We start from the raw sequence: 18505 nt of genomic DNA on the forward strand, positions 1-18505 counted from the left end.
TTAAGAAGTGAAATTGTCTGAAGAGCATACATATACGAATATTTCGAGCTTGTTTGTTGCTTAATCTTTTCTCTCATGTGTTGATAGTGATGGAATAACTACAATTTTAACTGGCCAAAGTCAATAAAGTCAAAGGGTACAATATTCCATCCTCGCTTGACAAAACTATAATGTAATTGAGAAATTAAGGATTTCACAATTCTAATTGCTTACGACTAACGGTTTTAATCTGTAAATGTCTAAGTGAGAATGAATTAAAGTTTTGGGGGCGCGATGGCTCAGTGGTAGAGCGTTCACCTCCGGTGCTTGGGGTCCCTGGTTAGATCCCAGCTCACGCCGTGTGGACTTTGCGGTGGACAAACCGTGCTCGTGGGTTTCCTCCCACTTTCTTCATTTCATTCATCTCTCATCATCATCGTCTCTTTTAGCCTAACCAGCATAACCGTAGGACGTAAAACTTAAAGATTTCATTTCATTTTTGAATTAAAGTTTACAAGTCTGAATATTTCGAATGTGAACTTTACGTAATAACTGAGTATGAATCTAAGTGATCTCCAACTCCGGATCTAATCCATTCTTGCGAGATTCTTGTCCTACTCGTGAACACAATGAACTACACAACAATCCTGCTAGAGTGCATCAAGTTAAATGGCCAATCTATTGAAGCGAAATGACACATAGCATTCAAATGTTAAAGATGTTTTGATGAAGATAGCTATTTTGATTACAATAACCGCGAGCAAAAGATTCATTAGATCATTAATGAACTAAATATTTCCGTTCGAATATAAGAAACAAATGTTTGTAAATAATCTTAAAACGACAAAGAAAACTTGCAGAGTCAGTTGTTTCAGATTCCCCCAGCAATGTACACAATCCTCAGAGAAGGTGGCTGGAGCTCGTATAGGTACAGACCAGTGCAGAAAACTAACTTCTCGAATATAGATGTGAGTATGAACCATCTATTTGTTGGATTTGAGCTAGCCTCTATTTTTGCACCAAGGCTGGAAGATATGGACCTGGAATTTAAGGTGGAATGCTACTCTCCGCAATGCGTTCAAATTTGAAGGCTCCTCCATCGGGAATCGCTGTCTCAAAAAACAGTATTCGTATTTTTATTTTATCTGAGAATTTCACTTGTCTACCAGATACTTGTAGAGGTGTTTCTATCGCAGTTGCGTCGCTTCTCTCTCCGGCTGTCATACTGCTACTAGAAACCTGTACTCGCCTTGAAGACAATTTACGAATTCCTGGATACCAAAATTTTCACACCCCTCGGAATCGCCTATACTGGGGAATAACCTTTGGGATTCGCACCTCTCTAAAGGCTAGTATCATTTCAACACACCAACCGGCCCAACAAAAATACAATTTGTGTACATTGTGCTGGACTTACTAATGAAAATAGCAATAAACTATTTACAAATCCAGTTGAAAGGATTCGTACGTCTCATGTATTGATGAGACGGACGTCAGTATTTTTTTTTTTATGTGGCTTTCCCCTTAGAAGTAGAATTTTTGAAAATCTTTTTCAGTTTAACGTCCCATAATTCTGTCCTTTAAACCAAGAGAGATTAATAATTCAAGCAATAACAATCATGAGAAAACTGATATAATTAAAGTATGGGAGGAAGCGGGAGTACTCCGAGAAAGTCCAAGAAAACAATGTTGGCCATCACAAGTTTACTAGGCCTTACAAACGAAACCACGAGCTCTACCTCCAGAGGTGACTGCTCTACCACTGAGCCAATATGTCTTTGGGAATTTTCGAAACCCCGGCTATGTTCACCTTCTAATATTAGGGGGCTAATGAGGTATTTATTTTCGTCATATGTTTTAAACAACCTCCTTCCCTTCATTATATGCGTTTTAATGAATGTAACATAAAAGCACAGCTACAGCTAAGAAATTAATTTCAAACAGTTCATCAGTTTTCCCGTAATTGAGACCAATAAAATCGTAGAAAAGAACACTTCAAATAAATCGAGAAATATTCCCAACTTTTAACATAAAATCGGAATTTGTGAAAAAGGCTGAAATTCATATTCGATTACTTTTATTTAACGAGTTGAAATGTCAAAGTTGACACCTCTAACTGAAGCAAACCTTTACATTTGGAATTTCCCGAATAAACTGGAAAATTTTAGTATTATTGAAGTTGCACTTCTTTCCCTCCCTTGGAAATGTGATGTTCTAAAGCGCTGGAATTTGTATTCCATTATTTTTAGTGGAAAGTGTATATGTCAAATTTCATCTATCTAATTTCGTGGATTAATGTGATACAATGCTTTTGTCCAAAAATGTAAACACATCTTTACCCCATTAGAATGCCCCCTTTTCTTTTTGTCAAAAATTACTATTTTATCTCTTAGTTTTTTGAGACACTTGCTGACATCTAGAATCATGACATACATTTAACAGAAAGCAAACGCCAGATGCTGTGGACCCTCGTAATGAAAGCGCGACTAGTAATGAAAGTTGCTATTGGCGTGAGTTCATATCAGCTCCAAGTTTTTTTCTTTTTTTTTCATTTTTTAAAATTTTTATAACACTTTTCACCATTAAAATAAGCATGCAGATTACGGATCCATAGTATAAGAAGTAGTAGTAGTGAGAACAGGTTAGAAGCCCCGCTGGAGTTGGGTGAGTTTGTTCTCGACATCAAATGGGCAAATGTCACCAACTTAAAACAACTTGCGTGGGAAAAAATACAGGGAAGCACGCGAATACTGAAACGTTTAGGATCAGCAAAAAGGCCTGTCGCTCTAAGTAGAGCTTCACAAAGCAGCAGTGTGAATTTTGTGTCTTCAAAACCCTCTTAGAAGCTGAGAAGTTACTCACTTGTACTATTTTATATAATAATATAGATCGCAGGAAGAGGAGGTACTCACTTATTCATCATTTTCTGAAGTCTTCCCAAGCATTCAGGATGACCTTACAGCATCAGAACCATACTCAATATTCCACCAAAATGAAATATTTTATGAAAGTTATCGTGAAACAAGATTTTAGTTGGGGTAAAAGTAAAATATGTCCAGTTATTCATCATTAACTTTAACTTCATGCAATGAGAATCATTGAACAACCTAAAAGAAAATATGCGTCATATTTCTTCAGTCAATTTTTTACGAAAATTATCGTGAACCATTATTATTTTAATTTAGTTGTTTATATTTTTGACAGTTTTTAACCTCAAGAATAGGGGTGGTTGGTAAGCATCCAAGAAAATACGCGACAAATTGCTTCAAATAGAATCCTTTGTTATTTGTCATAATTAGAAGAATTTTGTGAAAGCTGCCATGAAATTATTTTATCATATAATTTAAATAAGGAAGTTTGGACATTTGGGTCGATATTACTCTCTTATGTACTTTTGTTTGCAATGGCCGATTTTAGCCACAACTGATGGTAATTATCTGAACACTGCAGAAATTACATACAATGTTTTATCAAATCGAATAACTTTTACATATTTTATACGGGAAAATGATTTTGCATGTGTGCAACCTAGTAACATATGGAGTGGAATTTTGTACCCTTTTCTTCTTATTGTTACTGGGAATGTAAGATCAAAACGGGTTTTTACAAAAGGTTAGAGGAAAACACAAAATTTCATTAGAATTTATAGGGTTGAACGGACACACACAAATGTTCGTTGAGTATAACCTCAGAATATAAAAATTAAAAGTTACTAGGAAACATTTTAAGGGAAAATACCTTCAAAGGTAAAATCGATGCCTGGATGGTCATCGATATATAATATTGTATAATTTTAATATTGTATAGAACCTTGTGAGCAGAACCGATTGACATCTCTCTCTCTCTCTCCTACATGATCTACTTAAATCATTTACGTTATCCGGATATTATCCTTCATACGGATATTATCCATCATACGGATATTAAATGTTATCCTGATATTATTCGTCATCCAGATAATATCCGTTATCTTGATACTATCCGAATTCTGTTATATTGTCCGTTATCCGGATAAGTTCCTATCCTATATCCAAATAAAAAATATCTGGATGTGGCCATCACTAATTATACAACGCGAGAGAGCTCAATATTTAGTAATATTTATATTAGGTTGTAAAATTGTACTTCTATAATGCAGGCATTTCCTTTTACTAATAAATAATTTTGCAAATGTAAAATATCAACTGAATACACTTTATTGTTTTCAAGAAATGCCCCTTTATAGAGTGCTTTAGTCCTAAAATTTTCACTGTGTGTACGGTGTTTTGTGATCAACTATGACTTAAGTCATAAAGGACTTTGAACGTATTTTTAATGAGCAGTGTAAAACGCATGTATTAATTGAAATATAAAGGATAGTTGTTCTATATTTGTTTTATAATGTAAAAGCATTTCATGCTAATTTCTTGATGTCACTTCTTACCTAAGTCAAAATTTCTCAAGTCTCCCACCTACCATTCACGGCGCCATTCCATTCATTCCTGCTAGGTGCATATGCGCTTCACTCCTCCGTCCAATGGCTCCGGACCCATGCGTCTTAAAAGCACAAATCCATTTATCATAAACAGGTCATAGTAGGGTAGGCATCCAAAAGAAGCAGTTCACATCTGAGGCTTGTCTTTCTACTGTGCTCGATCGCAGGTTTCAAATGCCGAATGATTGGCCAGGCATAACCCCCAACCTAGAGAACCAGTGCTTGACTACAGTTCCGAAGAACTGGTCGATGGGGATGCCACATCCCGAAGCCGGGTTATCATTGGATTCATGGCCCAATTAAATAAATATAAACGAAACAAAAGGAGAAAGTACTATACGCTTTCAAGCATAAGGCATACTCAAATGACTAAACTAAGCAGAGGGTATACGGCGTGTACTGTTGTGTACCCTCGACTACAGCCCAGCCTTTATATTATATTTCACTTCCAAATTCGACTACGGATGATAGAAAACCGATTGTGGTATTTTGGATCCTCCTTTAAAGCATTCTTCATAGCATCAGTGTTATATAAGAATATAATCTACAAAGGTACAAGTAGAAATTTAAGTCACATTCAAATGTATTTATAGTGCAAATGATAATATAAAGTGCATTATCTACCAATTTATTTTATTACTGTTCATCTCACGTTAGTTCTTTAGTACATTAATATGAGAACTTATGGCTAAAATATGAAGAAAAATGGGATGGGTCTTTAAAATCAGAGCTCAAAGAACAGTTGAAAATATGGCATAATTTACAAAAATCTAGCATAATTTAAGGCTGTGTTTGGAATCATCGCGTTTCTCGAGTGTAACAACAGTGGCACTGATCATTGCGAGGGTGCAGAGGGTGGGAGTTGGCGCGAAGGTCTTCTACTTGCAAGCCATTCTGTTTTTATATCCATTTTTTCCCATGGAAGCTCCTACATTTTGACAATTCTTATAGTAGAGCATTTATTTTTTTGCGTTTTAAACAATTCAACGCTGTGCCACCATACATAAATATATAATCAATATTTTTGTGTGGTAAAATGTTGCTAATTAAGCAATCGGTTCATCCGTATCATCCAGTCGGTCGGGTATAGACTTTTGGGTTTCGGGTAGAAAAACGATGAATTTCGAAAAAGTTCTTATTGAGGCTTAACAACAATTGAAAATGTATTATTATTCAAAATTTGGTAGGTACCCCAATGGAGTTCCGGGGTACAATGGGTAGTGATGAGCAGTGGGAATATTCCCGGTGGAAAGGAAAATAAAAATGGGAATATTCCCGGATATTTTCCCTGGCATATAAATTCCCGGGAAGGAATTTATTTCCATTTCTTTACTTTATCTTCCAAATTATAAGAGCCATGTGTCTAATTACTTTATTTTCATTTATTATTATTTACTTCTAGGTTTTAAATAATTTGGAGATTTTAAAAAATAAAATTCTTTGACAGTACTGTAAATAACTAATAGTATGATATTTAAAGTTCCATTTCCACAAAAACAAGTAGAAAAATGCTAATTTAAAAATGATGAATAAGAACCAGTTTGTAAAGCAATGTAGAAATTATGTAGAAATAGAGATGAAGTACTATCAAGACACCCCAAACCACCGTTAGTAATAGACGTCGGTCTGTCTAGTGGCTCTGATTCAAATTTCTGAAAAGGTGCTCAGACTTTTCTTACATGTGAATTAACGCATGAAATTCCGAGAAATAGGTAGGAAGGAAAGTCATGTGTTACAATGTTACGTGATACATTATAAAACTAAGTCAATATCTTGCAAATATTGTAAACATAAATATTTATGCGCAAATGTGTCTTGTGAGGCAAGGTGAGGGGGTCTTCTGACAGTTACCCAACCTAACTTGTTTATAACATAAAAATTTAATTTGTTTATAATATCAATAGTAGAGTCAACCTTAGAAAATCCACTTCCATATAAATTTAAACTGTTTAGCGGTGTAAAAGTATGTGGACTTAATATACTATTTTCTTGCATGGAACATATTGTAAGTAAATATACATTTATGCGTATTCTCTAAATATAATAAAATATTAATAAAATAACACAATGCCGTTCAGAATATAGATTTTGAAAAGTCCTCTAGACGTAACAGTAATAATATACTGTGATAAGAAACGAATTTACCTTTGAAATCATAATATAATATTATAATTCAATTTTCTTTGTGTTGTACATAAATTCCCGGAATATTCCCATTTTCGGGATTCTTCCCGGGAATTTACCCAACACTAGATATGTAGGATGCACAAAAGACTGTAACAGCTGTAATGTTAAACAACTGTGCATAAAATCTGAATGAAAAAGGATAAATTGCGAAGAACATATGTAGTGAGACATACAATATACATAGTAACACAAGAAATGTATTACTTAAACTTTGTTATGAAAGTAATGTTCGGAGTTGCATGTATATATCTTAAAAGTATGTTATCAAGTCAAAACAGATATATAGACGTTATAACACCAGTTTTGTGAAGAAAAAAGGCAACAAGAACAAATTTTTAATTAATCTAATGGGGGCATTTAGGTCCCCCCATTCATCCTTTATGTCAAGATTTTGAGTTTGGCTGTGCGAGTAAATATTCCCTCCAATATTTATCATCTTCATCAGGTGCAGCTCCTGAAATAATAATAATAATAATATATATTAAATAGTATTATATTTCAACATACTCATAAAATGCACACACATTTAAGGTTTCATGGTTTCAAAGTTGGTAACTAATTATTCATAGGCACAATACATCCTCTTATTGTAGTCTAAAACCAAGTCAAATTTAATATGTGGGGAGAATAGAGTATTAAGCCTAACAAAAGTTCATAATCCTTGAATTTCGGACGTTTGGTTAAATATTAGCGAAAAAATATCCGAATCGTGAATAACATATTTATTATACTATATAAATAAAAATACCTTAACACAAACTGAGTCAACGTAAGGAATTTAATACTCAAAAATAAATAAAACAGTTTAAAAAAATAATAATCAAACCTATTTCTTAGATGATATCATATGTTACATTATAGAACACAACAAGGAACATTTAAAAGAAAAAAAACAAATTGAAGTTCCTTAAGGAATGGAAATATCAGAGGATGAGTTATTCAACTTTATTATTTTTCCTGAAAGTTAGAATACGTATTACACTTAATTGGTGTGCCACATGGGTCATAGTTATAACATAATTAAATTAACATTAATGTTTCCAAACTAGAAATGTCAAGTACGTATGGTATTCATATCAATCCCAGGTTAACTGCCAAGGTGATTTGAGGGTACTGGTCTCCGGAGGCCATAAATTTCTTCTTACCTATGGCTCGATTATGGATAGTTATTTCACATTTTTTCGCGATATTCTTTCTCTCGAAAATTACCAATAGGAGCCGAGCATCATATGTGATGCTCGTGGCATCTCACAGTAATTTGTGACAATGAGCATCATATATGATGGTCAAGAACGTGGATAAGTTAGTAATTTGTGACATCAAACATGAGCATCATATATGGTGCTCATGGCCCCACAGAGAAATAAGGTAAGCACCACATATGATGCTTATGGCAGTCAACCTGTAACCTGTGACATAGTTTACAAGAAAACCAAACTAATATTATTTTTCCTAATATTCACTTGCAGCACTAACACGTTTTACCAATCTACTCTAGAGCGCTTTAATCCGTCAGAAAAGAGTCATTTAGTAATGTAGTCAAGCGTTCAGCATACAATACTTTAAAATCACTTGAAAAGTATCTGCTACGAAGGGTCGTTGTCATTTTAGAAAATCTGAAAGTAACAAAAGGCAGGAATGAGGAATTGAGAGCTTGAATGTCAGAATATCAGACCAATACTGGAGGATATTTCTTTTTAATAGCAGTAGCCAATTTGCCAATTAGGTTTGTAAAATAAACACATATATTTGACTTCCTCTGCTGGGTATAATCGATTAAAGCAATTCAATCTGCATCATAAAATAGAGATTAAGTTTCCCTTTGGTGGTTAAACATTGAATTTCTTAGGGGGTGGAAGGTAAATATATTGCCATTCTTTGATTTTGACGTTTACTTCCAGAAAGTAACTGGTGAATACAAGTTTCACCCATTGTGGCAAATATCAAAATTATCCTTTGTCATCTTGATTATCCGTAACATGTTCCAACATAACATACGCCGTATCCTCTTCAGCCTACCGTCAACACTCTTTTGACCCACCGTTAAGAGACTTCTTTCACTTATACATATTTATGAATAATTAAACGAACACTGCCAGATGAGGCGTTACAAGTGTCTGGTATGTGACGGACAGTTACTCGCTGGTCTTCCAGAATGATGGCTTGCATTATCATCATCATTTCTGGCAGAGTGACAGTGGAAGTTGGACCACAACCATACTCGTTTTGACAAATCTATCGACTACATTTAAAGTCACTTTATTAGGTCATTTGAAGAGCTAAACTACCCACCATATCAGAACGGATGTCTTCCAATATTAGATTTATCTTAGTTAAATGTTTTACCACTGGTCGAAGCTCTGATTTTTAAAATATTTTCCAGTATGCCTAGACTTCTTACTAATCAGCAATATATGTAGAATATATATATATATATATATATATATATATATATATATATATATATATATATATATATATATATAGAGAGAGAGAGAGAGAGAGAGAGAGAGAGAGAGAGATAAATTTTTAAAATTCTTCAGACTTTGCAGACATTACTGTAAAGGGTATAAGATATTATGCCTAAAATTAGAAGTGATTACCATAACTAAACGGAAGTCTGGGACGAAACCACTCTAATAACTTAGACCATTAATAAAACCAGTGAACATAAGAGCAACGACATCAAATGTTCGAATTGATAGTAGTTTGTATTCATAAAGAGTACTTGAGACAATACAAATTACACACACAACCTAAAGAGTATTTATAGTTGTTTTTAAAACGTAAAGATTATTTTCTCCTATCATTTCATTATATCAAATTTATGTTCGTTTTCCATACTACAAGCAAGTTGCTTTATTAAAACACCATATGTTCACATCAACATAGGTAACTGTACAAAGTACGTGCTCCCCATATACAGGGTGGTCGTGCATCAATGACGGAAAATTCGGGAGTTGAATCTACAGGTAAAAACAAGCGAAAAATGTTATATGAACATTGGGTGAAAGCGGCTTCATTTGGACGCTAGAGGAGTCTGAAATGTCACCTTCCGAGGTGACAATTTGCAATATCGCAAGAACGGAAAGACGGGTCAAAGGATATCAAAGGAAACCCCATCCGAAGAATCCAATTATTCATAAGTGATGGCGAAACAGTGGCGCGCTAGAGGGGGCACAAAGAAAGTGAATGAAACCTGGAGAAAAGTGAACAATTTACATTGAAAAATTGTAGGCGGGGATGTTACTTGGAACATGCAGCAACAAATGTTAATGAACAAAGGCAACAATGGCTACGCTGTAGGGACACTATGGGAGGCGGAATGTAGGACTACAGTATCTGTATAACGGAGAGAAATAGCAATTTCGGATCAGAAGATATCAAAGAAAACCCCGTCCGAAGAATCCAATTATGCGCACATACTGTGGAACGGAGGGGCGCATGGGAGCTACAAAGAAACTGTTAACTACTCTTAGAAATAATACGTGCAAATAGTACAAAACGTACGGAAGATGAGACCCAGTGTACTGTAAAAACAAGAGGTACTTACCGTGATCAAAATAATGTTGTTTTAAAGAAGGTGTTCAATATGTCCTCCTTGTTCTTCGACACAGACAGTTACACGATGGCGCAAGGATTCTCTGACTTTTGGCAATAACGCTGGAGTTTGCTGTAGTGTGGCAAATGCAGATCATACACGCTAGCGAAGATCTTCAAAGCTATGCACGGTTTGTGTATACACGAGACTCTTCACGTAACCCCACATGAAAAAGTCTTCTACAGTGTGCAGATCGGGTGAACGTGGGGGCCATACTACTTTGCTTCCACGATCTCTCTACCTGCGTGGAATTTTTCTCGTTCAGATATGCACGAATAGTGGAACATGAATGGGAAGGGACGCCACCGTGCATAAACCACATACACTGTCATACCCTCAGTGGCACATCTTTAATTAGAATAGGTAGGCCCTAGGTCAGAAACTGGAGATACAATATTGCTTGCTTTAAATCGTGTGTGTTTCACAACGTCGTCATCAATAATACCAGCCAACACATGGATTGGAAACGCTGATGAAGCTTCGTCTTTACAATTACATGCGGGTTGTTGAGTGTTCATCGATGGTCATTCCGGACATTCGTGATACCATCCCGTATGAATGACTCAACCGAGAACAACATCTGTGCTAGAACTATTCTCTGCGTTTCACTCACTTTGTTTGAGCTTCTTCGGTTGACACTGCTTCGCCATCACGTATGCATAATTGGATTCTTCGGATGGGGTTTTCTTTGATATCTTTTGACCCGACATTCCTATTTCTCTCCGTTATACAGATGCTGTATTCCTACATTCCGCCTCCCATAGTGTTCCTACAGCGTAGCCCCTGTTGCCTTTGTTCATTAACATTTGCTGCTGCATGTTCCATGTAACATGCCATCGTACAGTTTATTAGTGTAAATTGTTCACTTTTCTCCACGTTGCACTCCACGTGCCCCTGGCGCCGCCACTGTTTCGCCATCAGTTATGCATGATTGAATTTTTCGGATGAGGTTTCCTTTAATATATTTTGACCGTACATTCGTATTTCTCTTCGTTCTTGCGATATTGCAAATTGCCGCCTCGGAAGGTGGCATTTCAGACTCTTCCTGCGTCCAAATGAAGCCGCATTCACCCAATGTTCATATGACATTTTTCGCTTGTTTTTACCTGTAGATTCATCTTCCGAATTTCCCCCATTGATGCACGATCACCATGTATATATGGCGCTAAATTCGTTGTACAAAAGCAGAGGAGTGATTCCTGAGAGTAAAACAAACCGGAAAAAGTTCCTATAAACACAAGGCGAAAACCCCATCATTTACTTGTTATAGGCTAACCAAAAACATGAAGAAATGAATTTTAAAGGTTCATAGCTCCTAAACTATGGGACTTATCGTAGTTGAGTCAAGACTTCACTTAGGAACTAGTATGTGTCCTATACAAAAATACGTGTTTCAGAATCCTGAGGTGCTTCCCCAACAATTTTTATAGAGTGAGTTTGACTACGGGCCTATGCTATAAAGTACTTTCCAACTACCTTCATAAAAATTGTTGCGTAAGTACCTTAGGATTCTAAAACATGTATTTTTGGATAGAGCACATACTAGTTCCTAAGTGAAGTATTGACCTGACTACAGTAGTTCCCATAGTTTTGGAGCTAAGAAGCTTTAAATTTCATTTTTCTTTTATGTTTTCGGCAGCCTATAACACGTAAATGATGCGGTTTTCGCCCTATGTTTGTTTTACTCTCAGGAACCACTTCTCTGCTTTTGTACAACGAATTTAGCGCCATACTATATAGGGCTATATGCAATAGGAAAATCGTTGATCTATTAATATAAGAGATGCTATTTTGTTCCAAATTATAACTTGTATTTAATGGCATAGCGATTAGGATTTAAACTTTTTTTTTATTTTCAGGTTCTAGTTATGTATCAGTTGGTAGTTTGTATATATTCTCAATTATAAAGAATATAGTTGAATTTAAACAAGAGAGTCGTTTAAAAAAACTTCATATAAGAAAAACACATAATTTTATGTCGCTATACGTCCCCTGAAGCATGTTAATTCTTCTCTTATAAACATTAATTGCATAAAACATTTAATTAGGGTACTAAACTAATAAAACCTAGAATATATCTTAATTTTTCTAGCCTTAACGATTGTTTTTAATATGTTTAATTATGTTTTAAAGGAAACATAAATAATAATATACTGAACATTCTATATATTGTAAGGATCCCCACCTTCAGCGCAAGCACATATTACCACAACATGTCCTATTATTTACAAACAGTACAAACAGACGAGAAACTATAACTAGGAAGACACGAAACCAAGACGATGGAGCCCGAGGAGGAACGAGCCAACAAGAAACCATCTATAAAAGCAAAGCTTGAAGAGGAACCAGCTTTCAGTTTGACCGCTGATCAAATAACCTATACCAGCTCCCGAGGTCGCTTTTTTACTAAGGAGTTCACCTATACCTAAACCCGAGTTAGCTTTGGACTAGGGACCCTAACCATAACTGAACCTAACGAAGCTGCTTTGAGCTGAGAAGGTTTCCTGCTAGTATTCACCTAAAACCCTGCAGATGTTCTGGAGGCTGCTATGAGCGAAAGGGACACAGTGCAAAACACCTTTTTCCTTCATATTGGTCATTAAGAGGGAAAGACTTTATTAGATTACTCTTCGTAAATTCAAAGATAACTGTACTTAGATTTTGTAATAAAATTGGTGAAGGAAAAACACCTAGACCTTTATTCACTCTATCTCAAAGACATCACATGGTGATAGGTGCGAAAGTTATGTACGGACGCTCTTTTTAGTAACTGAATTTCAATTTTAAATTTGGCGCAGAATAAATCGGTCAGTATGACTTTTTCTACTTTTCCATTTTTCCTTTTTCTCTTTTTCTTCTTCTTCTAGTACGATTTATGCCAGAGATAAGGTCTGATTGTCAGAGATACGGTATAGAACTGGATACAATAGCAACGAAACTTTTGGGGATATGACGGAGGGTGCATCAAACATGTCATTCAGGATGCCCCACCTGACAAATATTCTGGTCACGAACTCAAAGATCCGGAAATATTTTTTTTTTGTGTGTGTTATGTGAGCACATGGCCACTATGGAGTCATGGTCATCAGCGAGAAAAAAAAAGAAATCTTGCCTATATACATTCAAGATACCGCTTTGGATTTAGTTTTACAACTAAAACATCGAAAGCAATATGGGACACTAACCTATGAAAATCTTAAAGCTAAGTACCATCTTATAAAGCTGTAGAAGAAATACTTTAAATTCAACACGGACCTGACGAAATAATAGATTCTTCTTTTTTACGTAAATTAAGGGTAATAAGCCAGTTGTTACCGGACACATCGGAGGAGCAGTAAGTTCATCACTTATCATTACGTCTTCAGAGAGATTACCTCAATAAAATAGCACTCGAAACATTTTAAACAGTAGAGGCGCTGCTAACAAGGTTAAATCAATTGGAATCCTCCAATGATTTACTAAGGAAGAGGAATCATGTAGAATTAGCACAGAAATTATATACACTATATGGACAAAATTCAGTACCTATCCGTCTTAATCTATCATATTTGTTACCAAACGATCCTAAAATGGTATGTACAATTCAACAAATTAGGAACAAACATATTCTGGACAGAAGCAACCCGCTTTACAGCCATCGGCTTATCATCCTGAACCTTCATACCAAGTTAGCAATTGTCAAACTAATCCAACAGTAGCATCCTGTCAAGCACCTATATCCAGTCACCAAAACCAACATAAACTTATCGAACCTAGGGACGTTCCCCACCCTAAAAAATCCTCATCAATCTGATTTTTCTACTTTGCCTAAGAAAATGGCAGAAATTTCCTTAGTTATTGCTCAGTTCAGTTACAGGAGTAAACCCAAGGACGGAAAACAGGGAAACAGGAAAATAAAAAATCTAAATAACGGGAAAGGGAAAAAAGAACAGGGACCACAGCAGAATCAACAAAGCACACCAGTAGAATAGCAAATACTAGTCTGTATGCTTAGTCAAAAGCGCGGTCATGGTGCTTCTATATATTTTAAACGGCAAAAACGGATAAGCTTGCCCTTTGAAAAGAGGCCCGATACTAAGAAACAAACAAATTTTAATACAGGCAATGTAGCTGTTAATAAGAACGATTCAGAGAATATCAATTATGAAATTCCTATTCGAGAACAGTCGGAAAATTCAACGGACCGGCAAGAAAACATTACGTTGGAGAATGATATTAACGACTTAATTTTGACTATCAGTACTGAAACAGGACCACAAATAGCTATAGCTGACTCTGGTAGTACCGTCTCACTTTGGCCTTCGGACAGTATACCTCCTGGTACAGAGTTAATTCAACTTCCAACTCTTTAGAAAAAATATTAGGAAAACAAAACTTTTTAACTTTTTAAAACACATAGGCTTGATTTCTTTTAAGATTGGCCAGACAATATTCAAGCACTATTTTCGCATCATACATACGAATATGATGCCCATAATTTTAGCCGTAGATTTCCTCCAGCCCACATATGCCACTATTGATTTAAATAGAAACGTGATCTCTCTTTACAAAAAAAAAAAAAAAAAGAAAGAAAGAAACATACAATTCCGACAGGGAACAATGAAAATTCGCTGTCAGCATTTCTAACTTGTATTATAGAACATTTTCTTGGCTAAAAAATAATTCCTGCAGGTTTCGCACTATTATCTTCCTAAATAAAAAAAAATGACTTCATGGAATCTTTTATTATATCAATATTCCCCAGATTGCTTAAGAATTACAGGTTGGAAGCCATTGACCAGAAAATTGATGCCAATAACTTAGTTATATTGATCTCTAATCCTAACAGCCACAATGTAACTTGCAAAAGAATACACCAGTTGCGGCTCTTGAGCAAATCAAAATTTTCCTTACAACAGTAGGAACACCACTTCGAAACCAGCCCAAAATTTAGAGGGGGGGCGGTAGAAGTTAGGGAGAGGGCAATCCATCCATATTATAGTTTATTTGCAAGCCTACCGTAAAAGTTTTAGAGGGGCAGCCAAAATTTAGGGGACCGGGCCCCCTAGGCACCCTGTGGATACGGGTCTGTATCATGAGTGTTCATAACCAATCCCTATCCATATACGAGGTCAAGTGCATAAGCAAATTCTGAAACTAATTAATGTTAAAATTATAAGACCCACTGACAAAGTTTGCTTTTAGCGGATTTCCACTATACGAAGTGCATAAATTGAAAAAATCCATTATCCTTCTTAAAGATCAGACAAACTATCTTAATTCTCAGATCGAGGAAATCAATGACAGTAATTTTTGACTCACTCATATTGTTTCTAATTTTACAGTAGTGATTGAAAAACTAGTTACTCAAACACATCACAAAATTATACAGCTAATGTGCTCTGCAGCAAAGAATGAGATTTTAAATTACACTTAAACTTCCAAATTATAGAGCAGTATTTTGGTTTAATTATGCAGAGTATTTTAGATAATAAAATAAACAATGCATTAATTAAACCTACTCTTGCTACCAATATTATACAGTATAATCCATACTTATATGGCACTTTATTAGAGCAGGATCTAAGACCTTTCTATCAATGTTCTAAGGCATATCTTGTATCTTATAATCCAATACAAGCAAACCTGGATATCATCCTCCAAATTCCTATTATCCGTGACGGCAATTATATTTTTTTTGTATAAAATATTCAATAATGGATTGTTAACGGATTCCCCTTACCTTTGCCCACAGACACCTGGTTGCACCATATGGACATCATCAGGGATTTTTGAGTTTGATATTTCACTCTGCCAACAGCATCGCATGCTTGAAATCTGTAAATTTCACGCCCATGCAAGAACTCAAAACACCAATTGTTTATATAACCTTATCTGTCATAATATTACTGCTAACTGCTATATTAAGCTAACATTATCTAAATGGGAAGAATTATATACCTCTATAATCGGAAACACACTTAATTGTTTGCATACTTACACAAAACATACAAACAACAAATTTTGCATACTTGTTCGTCATGGGATGTGAGTAATGGGAAAATTCCGATATCACGAAAAAGGCGACATTTTCCATGTAAATGAAGTGTCGAAATTTTTCGTCGTTTCGAAATGCTGGTTTTTAGAGTAGTTCCGCACACCATAGAAACGTCATATTTTGTCAGGCAGTGAAGCTAGGAACATAGTTTATGATAGAAAAAAGAGCATTAAAATTCGTTTTCGTTTCGCGGCGAAAATCGAAAAAATGTGAAATTTGTAATGGCTGTATGTAGGACGTTGAAATTTCGAGGTGATGTTTATTCTGATGCGTAGTTTGCGAATCCGCCCTTAAACTTGAAAGAAATAGTCATGTTCGGTGTAAGAAAGTGCTAGGAATGTTATAAGGGGGCGTCTAATTCTACACAACTTGTAGATATGGTGGAATCACGAAATTGCGTTCAAGTGTGTAGATTACAGCGCATGTGAGGGGAAAAATCCGACATATTGGAAAAGTCGCCATCTTCGATTCAAAATGGCGGCTCAAAAATTTGTAACCATGAAAATTGTAAGTTGTGCTCTTGGTAGGTAAGCCAGGTTTCGCTATGTTATTAAGGACGTAGTTCAGTTTAAGTGAAGAAACAAATCATTGGAGAAGTCGCCATCTTGAATGCAAAATTGCCATATTTTTGAATTGCCTTCATTTGGTGTCTTATGTGGTATATTGAGGAGAATAAAACAAACAAAATTCAACGTTGTTAGTTAGCTCCGCGGTAAAGTGTCTGCTTTCTGAGTAGCAGGTCTAGGTTCGATTCCCCGCCGAACCTTGTTTTATCTTACGTTTTTTTTCTTATCACGTTGCTTCGTTTTATCAAAATAGTTTCTGTTGGCATTGCGTGAACAAAATATTTTCGTTATTACAGACATAGACGGAAAGGATATATTTATACGCTAACTGTTGAGATGGTCTCGAAGCTAGGCAGTATGTTCGTGTAAAGTTTCGAAACGATACTGAAGTATTTAAAATCAAACATATGTAGCTTTGGAAATGGAGCATCACCAGTGTCTCTATCGGAAGCAATGTTCGGGGGAGGGGAGTATTACCCCGGAAGCACTGCTGATAACATTCTATTTGTTATTGTATTATAAACGTATTATTTTGATCTCGCCAGGGGCGCTCTGAGGAGGCAGTGTCCCCCAAAAAGAGTCTGAAAGAAACATTGGGCATCATTTTCACGATATAGTGTCCATACAAGAGAACAATACATTTTGTCTCGCGACAACAGTGTCTGCTTGAAACCTGAAACGATTGCAAAATATCTCTCTCCCCTTTTATGTTCCTCGCTAAGATATATGCGTATACCAAATTTGAAGTGAATACCACAAATGGAAAGTATAAAATATTAATTTTAAGGAAATACACACACACACAGGGACGTACGCAGGGGGTGGGTCCTGGGGGTCCGGACCACCCCCGAAATTTCAACTTTTGAGTAAATTTAGCCTAATTTTGGGGACAAGTTTAGGAATTTCAATATAAAATACACTGATATTGAGTTTGACCCCTCCCGAAATAAATTCCTGCGTACGCTACTGCGCACACACGCTCATACACACACACACACAAATGGGCACCTTTTGAAAATTGTCTTGTCGGCAGCGTACATAATTTTAATATATAAGATACGTGGAAAAGTGCCGCTTTCGATTTAATAGTTTTAGTTGCGGGTCCGGTTGGAATGAAATGCCGTATATAATAAAGTCAAGCTTATTTTCAATCACCTATGCTATAAAAATAAACTTTCAAAGAAAGAAAAAGTGAGAGAAAAACTCGTTGGGATTCGAACCCAGGTCTTTTGCACAGTAGGCTCACGTCGTTCCCCTACACTACTCAATTCCTTAGATTTTGGACTTCCTACTTCCTGTTCACATAGTACTGGTACGCAGCGGGCCCGCGTCCGTGGAATTATATACCTCTATAATCGGAAACACACTTAATTGTTTGCATACTTACACAAAACATACAAACACCAAATTTTGCATACTTGTTCGTCATGGGATGCGAGTAATGGGAAAATTCCGATATCACGAAAAAGGCGACATTTTCCATGTAAATGAAGTGTCGAAATTTTTCGTCGTTTCGAAATGCTGGTTTTTAGAGTAGTTCCGCACACCATAGAAACGTCATATTTTGTCAGGCAGTGAAGCTAGGAACATAGTTTATGATAGAAAAAAGAGCATTAAAATTCGTTTTCGTTTCGCGGCGAAAATCGAAAAAATGTGAAATT

This window comes from Thermobia domestica, chromosome 14 (genome assembly GCF_964235325.1).
Source record: "Thermobia domestica chromosome 14, izTheDome1.hap1.1, whole genome shotgun sequence".
NCBI lineage: Eukaryota > Metazoa > Arthropoda > Insecta > Zygentoma > Lepismatidae > Thermobia > Thermobia domestica.